General features: G+C 43.6%; 2 long non-coding RNA genes across 2 annotated transcripts; both read right to left on the reverse strand.

Moving 5' to 3' along the window:
• Positions 1 to 111: 111 nt before the first annotated feature.
• Positions 112 to 7,476, reverse strand: LOC138224291 (uncharacterized). Its single transcript, XR_011182729.1, has 2 exons — positions 4,920 to 7,476; positions 112 to 1,286 (listed from the first exon to the last, which is right to left on the reverse strand). It is a non-coding gene; the product is annotated as an uncharacterized lncRNA (long non-coding RNA).
• A 6,869-nt stretch (positions 7,477 to 14,345) lies between these two features.
• LOC138224220 (uncharacterized) lies at positions 14,346 to 18,403 on the reverse strand. The gene is made up of 2 exons (XR_011182590.1): positions 18,195 to 18,403; positions 14,346 to 15,508 (listed from the first exon to the last, which is right to left on the reverse strand). It is a non-coding gene; the product is annotated as an uncharacterized lncRNA (long non-coding RNA).
• Between the last annotated feature and the right edge of the window lie 1,763 nt (positions 18,404 to 20,166).

Genomic DNA, 20,166 nt, shown 5'->3' on the forward strand with positions numbered 1-20,166 from the left:
GAGAGAAACAGGCCCAGGGTCCCAGCGCTGCCACCCGCTGCGCCGCGTCTCTCACCTTTTCACCTCCACATGCAGATCATGATCATAAAAAAAGCCGTCTGTTTCAACAACTTTTACAGCTCCGTTGACACGGCAACCACGTTTTATTGACAAAGTAAAATAAACACAGGAGAAAAGTTTGCAAACAAGACTGGAGCTAAAAGAAACACGAGGACAGTGGGTTTGCTTTATGTGCCGAGTCGATAAACCAGCGCTGCAGACACGTGAATAAAAGAAAACATACACACAAGGGAACACAGAAGAGAGAGATAGAAATACAAGAGACGATAAATACGCTGAAATTGTATTAATATAATTCATTCTAACGTTCAATCAAATCAGCGAAACACGGGGGCAGGGCAGCCCAGTGAACTAGAGACTACATTACCCATAAGCCCTGTTGGCGATAACATTTTGACGTCATCGACTCGCGTCTTTTGTATTTTTTATGAGATCAAAAACTACAAGAAAACATAACGCAGCAATCGTATTGTCAGGGATACATGCAATAATACATGTACAGGTTATGGAAAAAAAGATTAAACAAGGTAAATGCAGATAGGGTCCATCCATGCTTCAACGTTCTTACAACTAGACACAGTACGTCTTTACATCTGTTTGAAACTGTTCAAACATGGTCTCCTGGACACCATTCCGTTAATAATTATGTTGCGCAAGTATAATAATTTTTAAAAATACAAACGATATTTTCATCTTCCTTTCAAGGGGATTAAAATGTAACAAATGTATTCCTTTAAAACTAAATTAGTCTCTTTTTTTATATAAGTTTGTAAAAAAAGTCCTGAATGTTTATAAACCACAGTTATAGTCACAGTTATCGTCTAGATATATATATATCTATAGAGTATTTTTAAAACATTTCTGAGGTACAGAATTTTCAGAGAACCCAAACACCGGAAATAAAAAGATGCCAAAGACCAGCTCTAATCGTGCCATATATTTAAAAAAAAACTAAGAATTTTTTATTCCTTTTTTTCCTCCAAGATAAAAGATAGTCCATTCATTTATGCTTCTTTTTTTTGGCAAAGCCGCATGTCTCCCGCCTCCTGCTGAAATCTCAGCGCCGATTGGACAAAACCTGCTCACAGTCCGGATCCAGTGGAAGGCTGATCCAGTCTGGGCTTTCCTAAGCCGACAATCCGGATCCAGTGGAAGGCTTACCCACTCCGGGTTTCCCTTAGCCGGCAGTCCGGGTCCAGTGGAAGGCTGATCCACTCCGGGTTTCCCTTAGCCGACAGGGAGAGAAGGAATCATGACATTGAATACGGGAACAGTGGAGCTGGCGAGATTCAGGGAGGGTTTTCCGGACACATTTGAGTTGATAGTGGAATACACGTTTTTCTTATTGCGCATCAGAAATTTCTGTTGTAAATGTGAATTAGGTTTCTTATTCTAATACCACACTTCACAAGGATCCCTATCTCATGTCTCTCCAGCGCTGGCTGGGATTACCATTTCAAAGGGAGCAGAAAACACACTGAGGTGCTGGATCATTCAGGCACATTGTGTCATTGAGAGAAGCTGCTGTAGGAAACCGGAGAAACTGTGCAGAGCTGACCTGGAGACGTGGAGGACATGAGCCAGACAGATGTTCTACTTTAACCAGCAGCCATATCACCCTGCAACCAGCAGCCATATCACCCTGCAACTCACAACTGGCAACCCACTGAAGCTAAGCAGTTGTGAGCCTGGTCAGTACCTGGATGAGAGACCTCCTGGGAAAAACTAAGGTTGCTGCTGGAAGAGGCGTTAGGGGGGCCAGCAGGGGGTGCTCACCCTGCGGCTCATGTGGGTCCTAATGCCCCAGTGTAGTGACGGGGACACTATACTGTAAACAGGCACTGTCCTTCGGATGAGACGTAAAACCGAGGTCCTGACTCTCTGTGGTCATTAAAAATCCCAGGGTGTTTCTCGAAAAGAGTAGGGGTGTAACCCCGGCATCCTGGCCAAATTTCCCCACCGGCTGTTATCAATCATGGCCTCCTAACAATCCCCCTCTGTGAATTGGCTTCATTACTCTGCTCTCCTCCCCACTGATAGCTGATGTGTGGTGAGCGTTCTGGCGCACTATGGCTGCCGTCGCATCATCCAGGTGGATGCTGCACATTGGTGGTGGTGGAGGGGAGTCCCCATTACCTGTAAAGCGCTTTGAGTGGAGTGTCCAGAAAAAGCGCTATATAAGTGTAAGCAATTATTATAATTATTATTATTTAACACTGAAAAGCAAACCTTCTTGAATACTGTGTGTAAAAGGCAGAGCTGGGGTGATAAAGGAGAGTCAGAGCGGTGCAGAGAGAGGGCAGGGGAGGTGCAGTCAGTCAAGATGAAGACTAGACAGTGAGAGAGGGACTCTGCAATGGGAGAGAAACTAATGTAGCATTAGTATGAGACCAGTCCCTGCGTCAACAGCACAGGCCAACAGAGGAAGGGAGGAAATCAACAGTTTAGGATTCTATATGTGTATTACAAATGAGAAAGTAATAAAGTCCGGCTGTGCCAGGAGATATTTCACACTGTAACGACCTAAGAAAAGCAGTTCATCAGCCTGACAAAGTTTTATTTATCTCATATTCCTTCTTCTTATATTTTTCCACTTTTTGCACAAATCCAAGTAATTATGATCTTTTCTTGATTTTCTTTTCCTGGAAACTAGTTAAGAGATCAGGAGCTCTTGGGATCCTAAGAGGCGACCACTGCATTTAAACGTGCAAGAGTTTTTAATACCGATATTGCACTAACCGGAAGCCTTTCCAAATCCTACATGAAAACAGCCAGCTTCCCACTTTACAACGCCAGCACGAGTCCGATACAGACGGCTGCATTGGACAGTTTCCCACACATCGGAGACACTCTGTGCAGAATATTAAACAAAGTTCACGATGTACGGAAATACACTGTGTACGTCTTTCCAGACCCTATTCCACTGTTCAGGCCCCAGATGTTCAGCCAGGTCCTTCTCCCAGATCAACTCAACCGCATGACATGCCGATACTCCAGAGTTCCTGTTAATTCAATATAGCTGACAGTCTACATGCGCATACGTTTTAAATACACCTGTGAGCTTGCAAGAACTGCACTGTGAGCTGCAAATCACTTGTTTGATGGCATTTTTTTGTCAAATACACCCTGTGCTGAAAATTAAATTATAGACACTTATGATGAACAGAAAGAGACCCTTTTGTATTTCGATAGAGTTTAAGGGCTACATGTTTATAAGTTTTAAAGATCGCTGTAAGTCTCACCTCAATTCTGACACTATTAGGTGAAGAGTATTTTTACAAAGTAAAGTACAGCTCATACATGTTAGTCTTGAAAGAATCTAGGAGCGTTATTAGGGGACTAAACAATTATACGAATATTTGTGGATGTAATTAATTGTTAAGATCTCTGTTGCAAGATAGCAATATCCCAGTTGTTACAGTATATTGGAATTTATCATTTGTAAATTGGGTTGTTTTGAAAAAATGTGGATGCTGCCCACCCGAAAAGAACTACCAGAACTAACACAAAAACACAACCACACTACTCTGATCTGTGAGCTTTTTGGGCAAGCACACGCTCAAGAAGAAAAGCACAAACACAAACAGACAACTCTCAGACATTGGAGGATACTTTCAATGCATAAATTCTATATATCCTATATAATGTAATCTATAGGAGTCCATAAATCAAAACTATTTCTAGGAACAATGGAATCATTGAAATGAATGAAAACCAGCCTCCAGAATGGATCAGTCTGGAAAACATACTGTGAAAATGTCTACCGACAGATCCCAGACACAGAAGCATTAGACCAGAACAACATATATGAAAACCTGAAAATATTCCAATTGGCTATAAGAGACAACCCAACCCCTTAGACTCCCCAGTCACTGAGCAGGAGCCACTAGACAAACTCCAGGCCCTCAGACCACGAAAGGCCTGTGGCCAAGACACAGTCGACAACACTTGACTCAACTGAAGAACAACACTTTGAAACACAACCAGCTACACATACCTCTGACTGATAATCAGTTCATCTGGGGGTTTTCCTGACAGTGAAGTCACTGAAGGACCAGGCACACGGGGCATTCCATGCCAGTAAAAGGAGGCTCTACAACATCAATCCCCCAATACAATTGGCTCTGAATATTAAAAGTGCAATCAAACCCTTTGCCCTATGCAGCAGGGAAGTGTGGGATCCCTTCACTGAGCAAGATGACACTAAATGGGACAAACAGCCTGTAGATACTCCACGCACAGAGTTCTGTAAAAACATCCTCCCAACTGGAATGCCACAGAATCCTAAACAGACAATACACGCAACACACACTAACTCTGTTAATCATAACATTATGCGATGGTACCATTCATTTTTAACAAATCGTACACAGTATGTCAGGCTCAACAAAACTCTTTCCACGTCACGATCTATGAGCACAGGTGCCCCTCAGGGCTGTGTGAGCTCTCCAGTGCTGTTCACACTTTATACAAATGATTGTACAAGCAGTAGTCAAAGCATCTTCATTTTCACATTCTCAGACAATACAGCTGTCCTGAACAGCATCGCCAGTTAATGCATAGAGGTAGCAGCTTATCTGTATACATGTCAGAAATCCAAAGGTTTGTGCAATGGCATGACAACAATAGCCTAATTCTCAATGTTAAACAAACAAACGAAATAGTCTTTGATCCCAGAGCAGTTGGTGATCACACGCATGTAGTAATCCACAATGAATTTGTCACTCAGGTTGACGGATACGATCAAGTGCGATCAGGTGGGGATTTTGTTTTCCTGGGGGGGGGTTTAGTGGTGCACCTTAACTTGCAAATACATTTTTATTTGATGACAATGTTTTGAGTTGTTTTAAAGAACTTACTGTTTTGATTAGATGTATCAGAGACTGTGACTCTGCTTTTAGCTTCCCATTCCTTCCAAACAAAGGGTCTTCTGTTGTAGAGAACAGCACAGCATATCCAAAGCGAAGCGCAAGGGGGCTGCAGTCCAGAGAAACCTGTAAGTTTACAAAGAATGGAGGCAATTTCACACCTCTGGTTGTGCCAGAGGGTCCTCAGTGGAAGAGATACCGGGGTCCCCAGCACTGCTGTCACCTCTTCTGTACTCCTCCTATGCTAACAACTGTGTATCTACTGCTGACTCTGTGAAATGAATCAAGTCTGCAGATGATCCCACCGGAATAAAAAAAAAATCTGTAGAGGAAGGAGGTCATTGCTATAGTCAGCACCCCAGAAATCCGGACCCACGAGAACATAAGCAGAGCATGCAAACTCCACGCAGACAGCACCCCAGGAAACCGGACCCATGAGAACAGGGGCAGAGCATGCAAACTCCACACAGACAGCACCCCAGGAATTAAATCCAGGGTCTCAGTGCTGGAACCCACTGCGCCGCCGTCTCTCACCTCCACATGCAGGAGACATGCAGGTCTCGACCGGAGACCGGAGACTCCTCACTCCTGCAGTAACACACCCAGCAGGACTCGCTCATGGTCCAGTGAGCCCAGCGGTTTGAGTCTGGTTTCCAGCGCTGATGTGTCCCTGATAGTCCTGTCCCACAGCCTGCGAGTCACCGTTTCTTCCTTTTCTTCCGCATAATGTCCACAAAATACTCCAGCTGGCGCTTTCTAGACTAACGTTTCTGCTTTGCTCGCTGATTAGATTAAAAAAGCCATCTGTTTATCTGCTGGAGGTCAGATCGCAACAACTTCTGCAGCACCGTTTCCCCGGCAACCACGTGTTATTTAACAAAGTAAAATAAACACAGGAGGAAAGTTTGCAAACATGCAGGCAGGATGAGCGCTGCAGACACAGGCTTGTGAAATACACAGAACAGAAAACAGAAAGAAAAATACACACTAGAGTACACATAACACAATCAGGGGGACACAATACTCCTGCCCTTTACACAAACAGGTCGGCGCAGCTGTCATGATGTCTCATTTACAAAGAGTCTGAAGATTTGCTCGTCTCTTCCCAGAGCAGCTTCACTCCGGAGAGCAAGAAACAGCTCCTGCCGAGTCCGTCTTGCAAGAGAGACATAGAAATCCGCGACACGATTAAACGCTGAAATTGTAGAATTAATTCTGATGCTCAATCAAATCTGCGGAATGCGTGGGCAGCGCACGTGTTCTGTAGTGCGCTATAGAGCACTTGAGAGACTACATCTCCCACAAGCCCTGTGGGCGACTTCCTTTTGACGTCATCGATTCGCGTCTTTTTTCTTTTTAATTAGAACAACAATACATGCCATAAAAACAAGAATACATATAACATAGAGTATAGTCGGGGGTACATACGATAATACATGTACATGTTATGCAAAAAGATGAAACAAGTAATCTTGTTTAATAGTAAACAAAAGCAGATAAGGTCCGTACATGTTTCAAATTGTCTGTACGAACGCATTTACATCCGTTTTAAAGTGTTTAAACATGGGTCTCCTCCCACAGCATTTCGTTAGTTATTATATCGTGGAAGTATCATATTTTTTTAAATACAAACGACATTTTCATATTACTTTCAATGGATTTAAATGTTGCATGATGTTACTTCTTTAAAAGTAATGTCAATATTAGTTTCCTTCTTTACATTAGCTTTCAGAGTTGCTGTCACAAAAGTCACAGTTACCATCTGTTTTGATTTTCAATCTCTACACAACGAGGATCTGTAAGGAGGCGCTTCAAGATTCGCCGCCATAGACTCGTGTATCTCTGTCGAAAGTGCAGTTCTTTTTGAACTCTTGTAGCAATAAAAATAGATACGATACAAAACAAGAGTATATATAGCAAATCAATAATGTCATCAGGGGTACATAGATAGTATAAAATTTTTACACTTCTGAAAAAAAAATTTCAACATCTGCACAACAAGTCTTCGACAGCGCTTTGAGACTCACCGCAATAGACTCGTGTATCTCTGTCGCCACCCAGTGGCCATTTCTCGGAAGTGTCACCGCCGGGCGTAATTCAGTACAGTCCCGGAATGGAAATTCTGATTGGACGAGAGCCGTATAATTCCCGCCTCCTTCCAAATTCGGCGCTGATTGGTTATGAGCCGAGTCACTCAAGGTGAGGGCGGTATTTCCGTTTAAGGACACGGAAGTCCACGGTGATTGGCTAGGAGCGGTGTCACTCACCCAAACTAAAAGGAAGTCCCGCCTTTTTCCAGCCATTGGCGGTGATTGGACACACCGCGCGTCACTCTTATGACGTCACTTAACCACGACGGATCCGGATCTGATGCGTGATTAGCGCGACAGCCGGTCCGTCGCTGAGATCGGTGTGGAGCCGCGGCCCAGGATGCTATGGTTCCGCTCTCTGTTCGTCAAGCACTGCGGACTCCCGGAAAACCGTATTGCAGGGCCGAGAGTTATTGAACTCCAGACGTCGCCGGAGAGTTACTTTACTGGCGAGTCGCCTCGCGTTGTGGATTAATTCGACCTTATTGTGTTTTCTCTTCTTTAACATTTATATTGCAATAGTAAAAATGCTATTCAATGCACACAAGAGTACATTACAGATCACCGGGGTACATTATACAGGCAAATACAGACTAGGTAAGCACAGCTTTCATGTTGGGACATTTAGAAATAGTTTGGAGACGTGCCCTCATGTGTTTCAGATGTGACTTCTTTCCATTTGGAAGCGCCTTACTTCTACCAAGAAAAGAAAAGGCTTCGATAACGAGATCGTCATGAAGAAATAGTAACGATCATTTCAGTGCATTCTGACATTTATTGGTGCGAAATAGATGTTATTTTACTGCTGTTATATTGGGCGAGAGTTCACACGGATAATCAAACGAGAACGGGTTTGCCCTGGAATCCATTCCACTGCCGAATCTGAAAGTCAGAGCAACAGAACGGACGTATTGTAAGGCGACTGTGGTGTTGCTCGACCACATCAATTAGGCGAGAAGTACACTCTGCTACTACGACATACGGTCTAATGATTCCATTTCGATTATTTCTTATCTTTAGGCTATTTACACATATAATAACGAGCAAGTATAATGATTAAGCCAGTGATAAATTATATGTAATATTCGGTTCAGCAGTATTGAGCAGTAAAATAACATCTATTTCTCACCAATAAATGTCCGAATAAGAAACCTCCTTTACACAATTGTGCCGATCAATTCAGTGTTTTAATAAGAGGACAAAACAAAAACAAACGTAAGGTTTCTGGGCTGCTTTGAAAAAGACAATTATCATCTATATTACTTTTAAATCTCTGCACACTATGTATCTTTACCGGGTCGATTCAATGTACAATTTTGTAATGACGCCTTAACCTTATTATTCATACAAAATGTGTTTGACAATAGTCATGTTTTATTCCACTCAGTTTCCCCAAAGAGGTGCTCCAAAATAGTTTGACAAGATATTGTGAGATTGCAAGAGGGATCTTAAGTATTTATTAGTACAAGTAGAACTAAATTGTTTTCCTTGTAGTCTAATAAAGGTTGTAAATTCTTCCATAGTTTCTGAGGGGCTACTGTTAGTTTCTTAAAAGCATCAATACCTCTCTAGGAGTAGCTCTGGTTACGACGGATTGTTATCAGACTTATCACAAACATTATATCTATTCAAAAAATCTTCTTGATTCTACATTTCATCATCCACACCAGTTAATTTGTTGACCCCGCTTATACTATTTTAAACCCACTTTTCAAAGCACGGGTTTATTTTTTCTCTGTAATCTAGATGATGATATCAATGGGAGGTATGTTTATCTATAAGAGACCACGTGAGGGGAACTTCTTCATGGACGCTGGCACGTTTTGGGGGGGTTTCCAGCATCCAAATGACATTCAAGTAAAAAGTCTATACCCGCTAGTTCCTGAATGAAGTTGACACTTTCCAACAGCCACCAGTTCACTTTTCTGATATGTAAAGAAAGACCAGATACAGAGGAAATGACTTGTAAATACATTTAATTGCTTTGTCCACCTCTGTGTGCTTTCTCAGAGAGACAGTTGTATCCTCAGCCAATTGGGAACACCTGTAATCTCTTTATCCCGTACTTGAACACCCTGAAACTATTTGTTATAGGAGCGTAGGCAGTGGGAAGAGGAGTGGGCTCGTGTCGAATTGCCTTACCCGTTCCCAATCTGCAGGAGGTCCCACGACGGAAGGTAGCTGCTCCAGTCGCTGGAGCTCAGTTCGCTGTCGAAGGAGGACGAGGGCTCTGGCTCGGGGGAATCACGGCTCCACAGCTCCTACCTGTTGCAGAGTGTTTCTGCCCTCCCGATGGCCTCTTTGTTTTAGAAGGATCCATCTCTCTTCGCTTGCTTACACCACAGGTTTCATCGACGATAGTGTGCATCCTGAAGCAGTGAGTTATCGGAAGTTACCGCTGTCACTTCTTCACAAACTCATAACTCGCCGTGTTCAATTTTGTGTTGAGTTACAGGAACCTCAGCATCAGATGAAATATTCTCCAGCGCCCCAGGGAGACTGGGGGACTTGCCAGATTTTCAGCTTTATTACTGGGTCCTTCGGCTCAGGGCTGTTGAGCAAAGTGCTCCCCTCTGCTGGAGAGCCACAGGGGCACTACAGAGCGGCCTCGTCTTCCCTGCTCCTGCCCGTGCCTGTGGACGGCCAGTGTGACCGCGCGAGACAAAGTAGTGCATTCGTGGTGTAAATACAGAACGTTCACTAGCTGACTGAGGAAAGTTACAGAGACGGGAGTATACGTTCTGAAATAATGTGAACCACTGTTACTACACACAGACAGACTACTCAAAAATCATGTGGCTTTTTAAGGTCATTTTGTCTGCCTAAAGTATGTTAGATTTGTCACAGCAAAGAGTTTGAATACTTACAGAATGCAGCAGCTAGAATTGTTACTCGGAGCAACAGGTATGACCACATAACCCCCATACTTATCTCTCTTCATTGGCTTCCTATCATGTACGGGGCGGACTTCAAACTCCTTCTACTTACTTACAAGGCTCTCAGAGGTCAGGCACCTGTCCTGCCTCGCAGGGATACTGCAGAGGAGAAATACCGTACACAGCATGGTTTCAGAGGCCTGTCCGTCATGGGCTGGGCACCATGTGAGTTGAATGCTGCATCAGTGCCATGGATCCAAGAGGGGCATGGTAGATACAGCTATCGTTTAGGAGGATTCTGCTGGTCTGCAGAGACCTGCATGGGGTACTGACATACAGACGACGTGATGGATGGATGGATTGATTAAAACCCGCATTCATTTCTTTCTTTTTTTTTAATGATATAATGTTAGCATGCCCAAAGGGGTTGGGCAGCCAGTTGACCATGGACCCCTAGAGGATTTTATTCTCCTTACTGAGGAGCCTTTGGTTCCTTTCCTCCATTGTCTTCAGTTCTGTATTCACAAAATGTATATTTACTTGCACTGTTAAGCACCTTGGGGCAACCTTGTTGTGAAAGGCGCTATATGAAAATAAATTGAATTGAATGACAGAGTCACGGCTTTTCCAGTTTCCTCTCCTATTATCGTCTTTATCTGCACTCTAAAACACAGTGAAACCTTGAACCTTTCAACTGGACCACTGCCGTTCTACATCACAATGACTTTAACTAGGACGGAGACTTGAATGGGATGAAAAAGGAAAAGGCATTATTTGCAGGAAGAAATTAAACTGTTACACCTGATCACTTGCTAAACAAAGTGATTCACTGGAGTGGAGGCGGTGAAAGCTTTGTGAATCAACTTACAAAAGGATACATGTAAGAAACGTAGCTCCCATATTTAACCCTTGAAAAATCTCTGAGTGTTATGTGCAGGTGAAAGTATTGTTCAATTATTGTAATAAAGCTCACTCAACTAAGACCCACGTTGGAAAAGTACCAGAGTATTCTCACCTAAGAGGAAATACTAACAAGTAGGATGTTAAAATGAAAAGCATTAAAAACTGAATGATCTTCAGTAGTTAAGTGATTATTGAGCTCTGGGTCACAGTGCTCCTGAAAAAAAAATCAAATTTCAGCAGAGACACCCACGGACAGCAGGTGAGCACCAAGCTGTGCCAGTGTCTAAGTGTATGAATCACAGTTTCAAGGAGCTTTTTTCAGTTTCGTTCCACTGATCGGCCAACACGGGGGGCACTTCAGTCTTACTCGCCCTATTGCATTAAGAAACTGAACAACATTCTCCAATAACTTCACCTAACGAAAAGCAATTTGCGTAGCTGGGAAAGACTGGACTCCCCCACTGGGGATTTTTGTTTTTCATCCCGATGGGGATGTGCACTATATAGAACGTTGCTGGACCCATGTGCAATTGGTGTCATTTCTAATCTAGAGGTCGAAGCTGTGAAACTTTCTAAGAGATGGAAGATCTCTTGCGAGACACCGATTCACAGAAGGGGCTAATGAGATCTTTGCTTGAAGTCTCATTATGCTGCACTATTTCATTTGTCAGTGGGCACGACTCACAGGCATCTAAAATAATTTCAGTGAGGGACTAAACAGGCCTCTCGCAAAGACTCGGGAACGGACACAGACCTTATCATCTCTGCTCCTCGGGAAGCGTACAGAGATCACATTAGATGTGTTGCTCAAGCTCTTTATTGTCACGTACAGTAAACCCAGCAGTGTGGTCAGTGCGGGATGTGTTCTGTCCCGACGGCAAGGTCGGCAGCCAGAGGAGACCTGAAACACAAGACGGAGAGGTAAGACATTGATTCCGACAGAGAGAGCTTTCACACCGGATTACTGACAAGAGGAGCAATAAGAGAAGAGTTGTAAAGACACGCCGAAGAGAATATTCTCATCTAAGAGGAAATACTAACAAGTAGGAAGTTAAAACGAAAAGCATTAAAAACTGAATGATCTTCAGTAGCGAAACGATTACCGAGCTCTGGGTCACGGTGCTCTTGGAAAAAAAAATCAAATTTGAGCAGAGACGCCCACGGACAGCAGGTGAGTGAATGAGTTGTTTATTTTGTTTCCTGTGAATTATGTAGAATTCACAACGTTTTCCATTTGTACAGGGAAACCATTGCGAGCAGATTCACTTCTTCTACACTAGAATGAATGATTTCCATCTTCACTCTAGGGTACTCTGCTTTATAGCACTGTATTGTATTCAGCATATATGTCTGTTATGTATACATTTTCTTTCTCACTTTGTCTCTCTATCTATTTGTATCAGTTTTTTGGAGAGCACCATCACACCAGCATCACAACATTTATTCTACTGCCTTATTAAGCAAATGTCTCTACTAAATTCTTTTTATGTAGAAAACATATTTTTGGACATGATATACACAAATGGCTAATTATACCTTCTGATAATATTTCCATCTTAGAAATGAAGCATTTCTCTCCTGCAGTTTGAGGTTGTTAAATAGAAAACTGGATCACCCCAGGGCTGAATCTTCTCCCTCTCTTACACACGTTGTTCATGAACGATTACAAGAGCAAACACATAGACTGACTTCTCACAAAGTGTGTCGATGACACAGTCCCGGTCAGCTTACTAAAGGACCCAGAAAATCACCACGGGCCAGTCTGAACAGTTTCTCGGAATGGTCTGTTGACTTCTCTTTGATGTTTCACGTTACAAGAGCAAAACAATACTCACTGATTTGAGGATAATTGCGCCATCCCTCCAGCCTACTGAAATGAACCGTCAGACTGCAGAAGCTGTCAGTGACTACAGGTCCTTGGGACTGGTCAGAGAAACCTGAGATGAGACAAACGTTGTGAGACCATTTATAAGCTTGTGACCTCAAATTAAACAGAAGTCAGACATTTTCAAAGGGGGCAACACCGCGGCACAGTGCTTAGCATCGCTGCCTCATAGCACCGGGGCCCTGGAGTTGATTCCAGGGGTCCTGTCTGTGTGGAGTCTGCATGTTTGTTCACGCTGCAGGGGACACCTCACCCCCACAGGGCAAACAGACACAAACTCACACCACAGCCCATTTTCCCACAACACAATCAACCCGCCAGTATCAGTCTGTGTTCAGTGCTGGGGAGGTGCCTTGTCCTTGCAGAACAAAAACAAGGTGATCAGGACTGACGGCAAGACTCAGGTATTCAAGTACCCAGTAAATCCAGGGCTCAAATGGGGGAACTGTTTCACGAGCTACACAATATCCTCACACACGATGACAGAGCCTTGGAAAGCCGTGTGGAGAGATAGGTGCTCGTACCCAGCCGGAGTTAAAAGACCACGCATTGAGCAGAGCAACTGAGCAAGAGCACACTATCGATCTATCCAACCCAGAAAAGCACACATCTCTGTGATACAGAGTGCAGTGTGAGTTGCAACTAAGTTTTTGTTCAATATATGTTTTGTCTGAAAGAGTCTATTTTGATTAGATGCATGCAACACTATTTCTTTCTCATTCTCTGTCTTTCTATGTCTTATTTGGATCACAAAGTTCATAACCCCGCCAGTTGCTTTGGCTCTGAAAGCATCCCTCAGCAGGGACAGCCCTGATCCCCAAACACAGGGCTGCCCTTCCCACTGGCCGTCTGCTCTCTGCCCAGTGGAAGTAGTGTTTCTGCCCCGCAGCTGTGTGAGAGAAGATGAGCTGAGAACACTAACCCACCTCTGGAGAGGGAAGAGTCTCGGCCGGAGGGGAGCAGGAGCTGCCGGGCTGCCGCAGACAAGGCGCCGCTGAAATGACAGAGAAATCTTTTAGAATCAAACGTCACCTGGCTCAGTGTTTAAGCTGTAGTACACGATCACATTAGATTATTAAAACATGCAGACTGCCATTTCCATTCTGTACAAACAAAGGGTTTTCCATTGTAGAAAACACCACCGCATATCCAAAGCGGAGTGCACTGGGACTGCAGTCCAGAGAAACCCATCATGTTACAAGAACTGGAGGCCATTTCACACCAAAACTGTAGAACAGGATTCTTTCTGCACACCCAGTACTGGGGGCTGTGTCGGAGGCTCCTCACCGGAAGAGACTTGCATTCCTGTTGGCTCCTCTCGTTCTGTGATGATTTTAGCCGTCGAATCGGGCAGGAGGCAGGCGCTCTTCGGGAGCTCTCGTCCCGTGCTATAACTCGGACCACGCGATGGCACAACCGCTTCCTCCGTACAAACAGAAACTTCAAACAACAAACCCCAACAAGAAATCTGTGCACACTTGGACTCCTGCTGCAGCTGAGCAGTCACGCACACACCTCCTGTTGCTCCCAGAGAGAAACAGGCCCAGGGTCCCAGCGCTGCCACCCGCTGCGCCGCGTCTCTCACCTTTTCACCTCCACATGCAGATCATGACGCGACCGGAGACTCGCCGATTAGATAAAAAAAGCCATCTGTTTCAACAACTTTTACAGCTCCGTTGACACGGCAACCACGTTTTATTGACAAAGTAAAATAAACACAGGAGAAAAGTTTGCAAACAAGACTGGAGCTAAAAGAAACACGAGGACAGTGGGTTTGCTTTATGTGCCGGGTCGATAAACCAGCGCTGCAGACACGTGAATAAAAGAAAATATACACACAAGGGAACACAGAAGAGAGACATAGAAATACAAGAGACGATAAATACGCTGAAATTGTATTAATATAATTAATTCTAACGTTCAATCAAATCAGCGAAACACGTGGGCAGGGCAGCCCAGTGAACTACAGAGACTACATTACCCATAAGCCCTGTGGGCGACAACATTTTGACGTCATCGACTCGCGTCTTTTGTATTTTTTATGAGATCAAAAACTACAAGAAAACAACGCAGCAATCGTATTGTCAGGGGTACATGCAATAATACATGTACAGGTTATGGAAAAAAAGATTAAACAAGGTAAATGCAGATAGGGTCCGTCCATGCTTCAACGTTCTTACAACTAGACACAGTACGTCTTTACATCTGTTTGAAACTGTTCAAACATGGTCTCCTCTCACACCATTCCGTTGATAATTATGTTGCGCAAGTATAAACATTTTTTAAAATACAAACGATATTTTCATCTTCCTTTCAATGGAATTAAAATGTAACAAATGTATTCCTTTAAAAGTAAATTAGTCTCTTTCTCTATATAAGTTTGTAAAAAAGTCCTGAATGTTTATAAGCCACAACATAACCAAAATAAATGTTGTTAGCTTTCAGGGCTGCTTTCAGAAAGGTCACAGTTATCATCTATATTGATGATCAATCTCCGCATAAGTCTTTCCAATAGCGCTTTAAGACTCGTGTATCTCTGTCGCCGCCCAGTGGACATTTCTCGGAAGTGTCACCGCCTGTCGGAACTCGGAAAAGCCCCGGGACTGAAGCCGTGTGACTAGACAAGAGCCGCATGTCTCCCGCCTCCTGCTGAAATCTCAGCGCCGATTGGACAAAACCTGCTCACAGTCCGGATCCAGTGGAAGGCTGATCCAGTCTGGGCTTTCCTAAGCCGACAATCCGGATCCAGTGGAAGGCTTACCCACTCCGGGTTTCCCTTAGCCGGCAGTCCGGGTCCAGTGGAAGGCTGATCCACTCCGGGTTTCCCTTAGCCGACAGGGAGAGAAGGAATCATGACATTGAATACGGGAACAGTGGAGCTGGCGAGATTCAGGGAGGGTTTTCCGGACACATTTGAGTTGATAGTGGAATAAACGTTTTTCTTATTGCGCATCAGGAAATTCTGTTGTAAATGTGAATTAGGTTCCTTATTCTAATTCCACACTTCACAAGGATCCCTATCTCATGTCTCTCCAGCGCTGGCTGGGATTACCATTTCAGTGGGCCAGCACTAAGAAACAGGTCTGCACCACCCAGAAAGACAGATTAATTTTTTCCTGTTCAAGCAAGATTGTCAGTTTGTGCCACTGTGAAATCACTTAAAGGTTATTCCTCAGAGACCAGCTCTCCCCCTGTGTTGTGCAGTCAGTCAAGATGAAGACTAGACAGTGAGAGAGGGACTCTGCAATGGGAGAGAAACTAATGTAGCATTAGTATGAGACCAGTCCCTGCGTCAACAACACAGGCCAACAGAGGAAGGGAGGAAATCAACAGTTTAGGATTCTATATGTGTATTACAAATGAGAAAGTAATAAAGTCCGGCTGTGCCAGAAGATATTTCACACTGTAACGACCTAAGAAAAGCAGTTCATCAGCCTGACAAAGTTTTATTTATCTCATATTCCTTCTTCTTATATTTTTCCACTTTTTGCACAAATCCAAGTAATTATGATCTTTTCTTGATTTTCTTTTCCTGGAAACTAGTTAAGAGATCAGGAGCTCTTGGGAGCCTAAGAGGTGACCTCTGCATTTAAACGTGCAAGAGTTTTTAATACCGATATTGCACTAACCGGAAGCCTTTCCAAATCCTACATGAAAACAGCCAGCTTCCCACTTTACAACGCCAGCACGAGTCCGATACAGACGGCTGCATTGGACCGTTTCCCGCACATCGGAGACACTCTGTGCAGAATATTAAATAAAGTTCACGATGTACGGAAATACACTGTGTACGTCTTTCCAGACCCTATTCCACTGTTCAGGCCCCAGATGTTCAGCCAGGTCCTTCTCCCAGATCAACTCAACCGCATGACATGCCGATACTCCAGAGTTCCTGTTAATTCAATATAGCTGACAGTCTACATGCGCATACGTTTTAAATACACCTGTGAGCTTGCAAGAACTGCACTGTGAGCTGCAAATCACTTTTTGTTTGATGGCATTTTTTGTCAAATACACTCTGTGCTGAAAATTAAATTATAGACACTTATGATGAACGGAAAGAGACCCTTTTGTATTTCAATATAGTTTAAGGGCTACATGTTTATAAGTTTTAAAGATCGCTGTAAGTCTCTCCTCAATTCTGACACTATTAGGTGAAGAGTATTTTTACAAAGTAAAGTACAGCTCATACATGTTAGTCTTGAAAGAATCTAGGAGCGTTATTTGGGGACTAAACAATTATACGAATATTTGTGGATGTAATTAATTGTTAAGATCTCTGTTGCAAGATGACAATATCCTCGCTGTTACAGTATATTGGAATTTATCATTTGTAAATTGGGTTGTTTTGAAAAAATGTGGATGCTGCCCACCCGAAAAGAACTACCAGAACTAACACAAAAACACAACCACACTACTCTGATCTGTGAGCTTTTTGGACAAGCACACGTTCAAGAAGAAAAGCACAAACACAAACAGACAACTCTCAGACATTGGAGGATACTTTCAATGCATAAATTCTATATATCCTATATAATGTAATCTATAGGAGTCCATAGATCAAAACTATTTCTAGGAACAATGGAATCATTGAAATGAATGAAAACCAGCCTCCAGAATGGATCAGTCTGGAAAACATACTGTGAAAATTTCTGCCGACAGATCCCAGACACAGAAGCATTAGACCAGAACAACATATATGAAAACCGGAAAATATTCCAATTGGCTATAAAAGACAACCCAACCCCTTAGACTCCCCAGTCACTGAGCAGGAGCCACTAGACAAACTCCAAGCCCTCAGACCACGAAAGGCCTGTGGCCAAGACACAGTCGACAACACTTGACTCAACTGAAGAACAACACTTTGAAACACAACCAGCTACACATACCTCTGACTGACAATCAGTTCATCTGGGGGTTTTCCTGACAGTGAAGTCACTGAAGGAGCAGGCACACGGGGCTTTCCATGCCAGTAAAAGGAGGCTCTACAACATCAATCCCCCAATACAATTGGCTCTGAACATTAAAAGTGCAATCAAACCCTTTGCCCTATGCAGCAGGGAAGTGTGGGATCCCTTCACTGAGCAAGATTACACTAAATGGGACAAACAGCCTGTAGATACTCCACGCAGAGTTCTGTAAAAACATCCTCCCAACTGGAATGCTACAGAATCCTAAACAGACAATACACGCAACACACACTAACTCTGTTAACCATAACATTATGGGATGGTACCATTCAATTTTAACAAATCGTACGCAGTATGTCAGGCTCAACAAAACTCTTTCCAAGTCACGATATACAAACAAACGAAATAGTCTTTGATCCCAGAGCAGTTGGTGATCACACGCATGTAGTAATCCACAATGAATTTGTCACTCAGGTTGACGGATACGATCAGGTGCGATCAGGTGGGGATTCTGTTTTCCTGGGGGGGTTTAGTGGTGCACCTTGACTTGCAAATTCATTTTTATATGATGACAATGTTTTGGTTTGTTTTAAAGAACTTACTGTTTTGATTAGATGTATCAGAGATTGTGACTCTGCTTTTAGCTTCCCATTCCTTCCAAACAAAGGGTCTTCTGTTGTAGAGAACAGCACAGCATATCCAAAGCGAAGCGCAAGGGGACTGCAGTCCAGAGAAACCTGTAAGTTTACAAAGAATGGAGGCAATTTCACACCTCTGGTTGTGCCAGAGGGTCCTCAGTGGAAGAGATACCGGGGACCCCAGCACTGCTGTCACCTCTTCTGTACTCCTCCTATGCTAACAACTGTGTATCTACTGCTGACTCTGTGAAATGAATCAAGTCTGAAGATGATCCCACCAGAATAAAAAAAAAATCTGTAGAGGAAGGAGGTCATTGCTATAGTCAGCACCCCAGAAATCCGGACCCACGAGAACATAAGCAGAGCATGCAAACTCCACACACTCACAGCACCCAAGGAAACCAGACCCACGAGAACATAAGCAGAGCATGCAAACTCCACACACAGCGCACCCAAGGAACTCGGACGCACGAGAACATAAGCAGAGCATGCAAACTCCACACACACAGCACCCCCAGGAAACCGGACCCACGAGAACATAAGCAGAGCATGCAAACTCCACGCAGACAGCACCCCCAGGAAACCAGACCCATGAGAACGGGGCAGAGCATGCAAACTCCACACAGACAGCACCCCAGGAATTAAATCCAGGGTCTCAGTGCTGGAACCCACTGCGCCGCCGTCTCTCACCTTTTCACCTCCACATGCAGGAGACAGGCAGGTCTCGACCGGAGACCGGAGACCGGAGACTCCTCACTCCTGCAGTAACACACCCAGCAGGACTCGCTCATGGTCCAGTGAGCCCAGCGGTTTGAGTCTGGTTTCCAGCGCTGATGTGTCCCTGATAGTCCTGTCCCACAGCCTGCGAGTCACCGTTTCTTCCTTTTCTTCCGCATAATGTCCACAAAATACTCCAGCTGGCGCTTTCTAGACTAACGTTTCTGCTTTGCTCGCTGATTAGATTAAAAAAGCCATCTGTTTATCTGCTGGAGGTCAGATCGCAACAACTTCTGCAGCACCGTTTCCCCGGCAACCACGTTTTATTTAACAAAGTAAAATAAACACAGGAGGAAAGTTTGCAAACATGCAGGCAGGATGAGCGCTGCAGACACAGGCTTGTGAAATACACAGAACAGAAAACAGAAAGAAAAATACACACTAGAGTACACATAACACAATCAGGGGGACACAATACTCCTGCTCTTTACACAAACAGGTCGGCGCAGCTGTCATGATGTCTCATTTACAAAGAGTCTGAAGATTTGCTCGTCTCTTCCCAGAGCAGCTTCACTGCGGAGAGCAAGAAACAGCTCCTGCCGAGTCCGTCTTGTAAGAGAGACATAGAAATCCGCGACACGATTAATACGCTGAAATCGTATAATTAATTCTGATGCTCAATCAAATCTGCGGAACGCGCGGGCAGCGCACGTGTTCTGTAGTGCGCTATAGAGCACTTGAGAGACTACATCTCCCACAAGCCCTGTGGGCGACTTCCTTTTGACGTCATCGATTCGCGTCTTTTTTCTTTTTAATTAGAACAACAATACATGCCATAAAAACAAGAATACATATAACATAGAGTATAGTCGGGGGTACATACGATAATACATGTACATGTTATGCAAAAAGATTAAACAAGTAATCTTGTTTAATAGTAAACAAAAGCAGATAAGGTCCGTACATGTTTCAAATTGTCTGTACAAACGCATTTACATCCGTTTTAAAGTGTTTAAACATGGGTCCCCTCCCACAGCATGTCGTTAGTTATTATATCGTGGAAGTATCATATTTTTTTAAATACAAACGACATTTTCATATTACTTTCAATGGATTTAAATGTTGCATGATTTTACTTCTTTAAAAGTAATGCCAATATTAGTTTCCTTCTTTACATTAGCTTTCAGAGTTGCTGTCACAAAAGTCACAGTTACCATCT

The sequence above is a fragment of the Lepisosteus oculatus genome, chromosome 19, assembly GCF_040954835.1.
Source record: "Lepisosteus oculatus isolate fLepOcu1 chromosome 19, fLepOcu1.hap2, whole genome shotgun sequence".
Classification (NCBI taxonomy): Eukaryota; Metazoa; Chordata; class Actinopteri; order Semionotiformes; family Lepisosteidae; genus Lepisosteus; species Lepisosteus oculatus.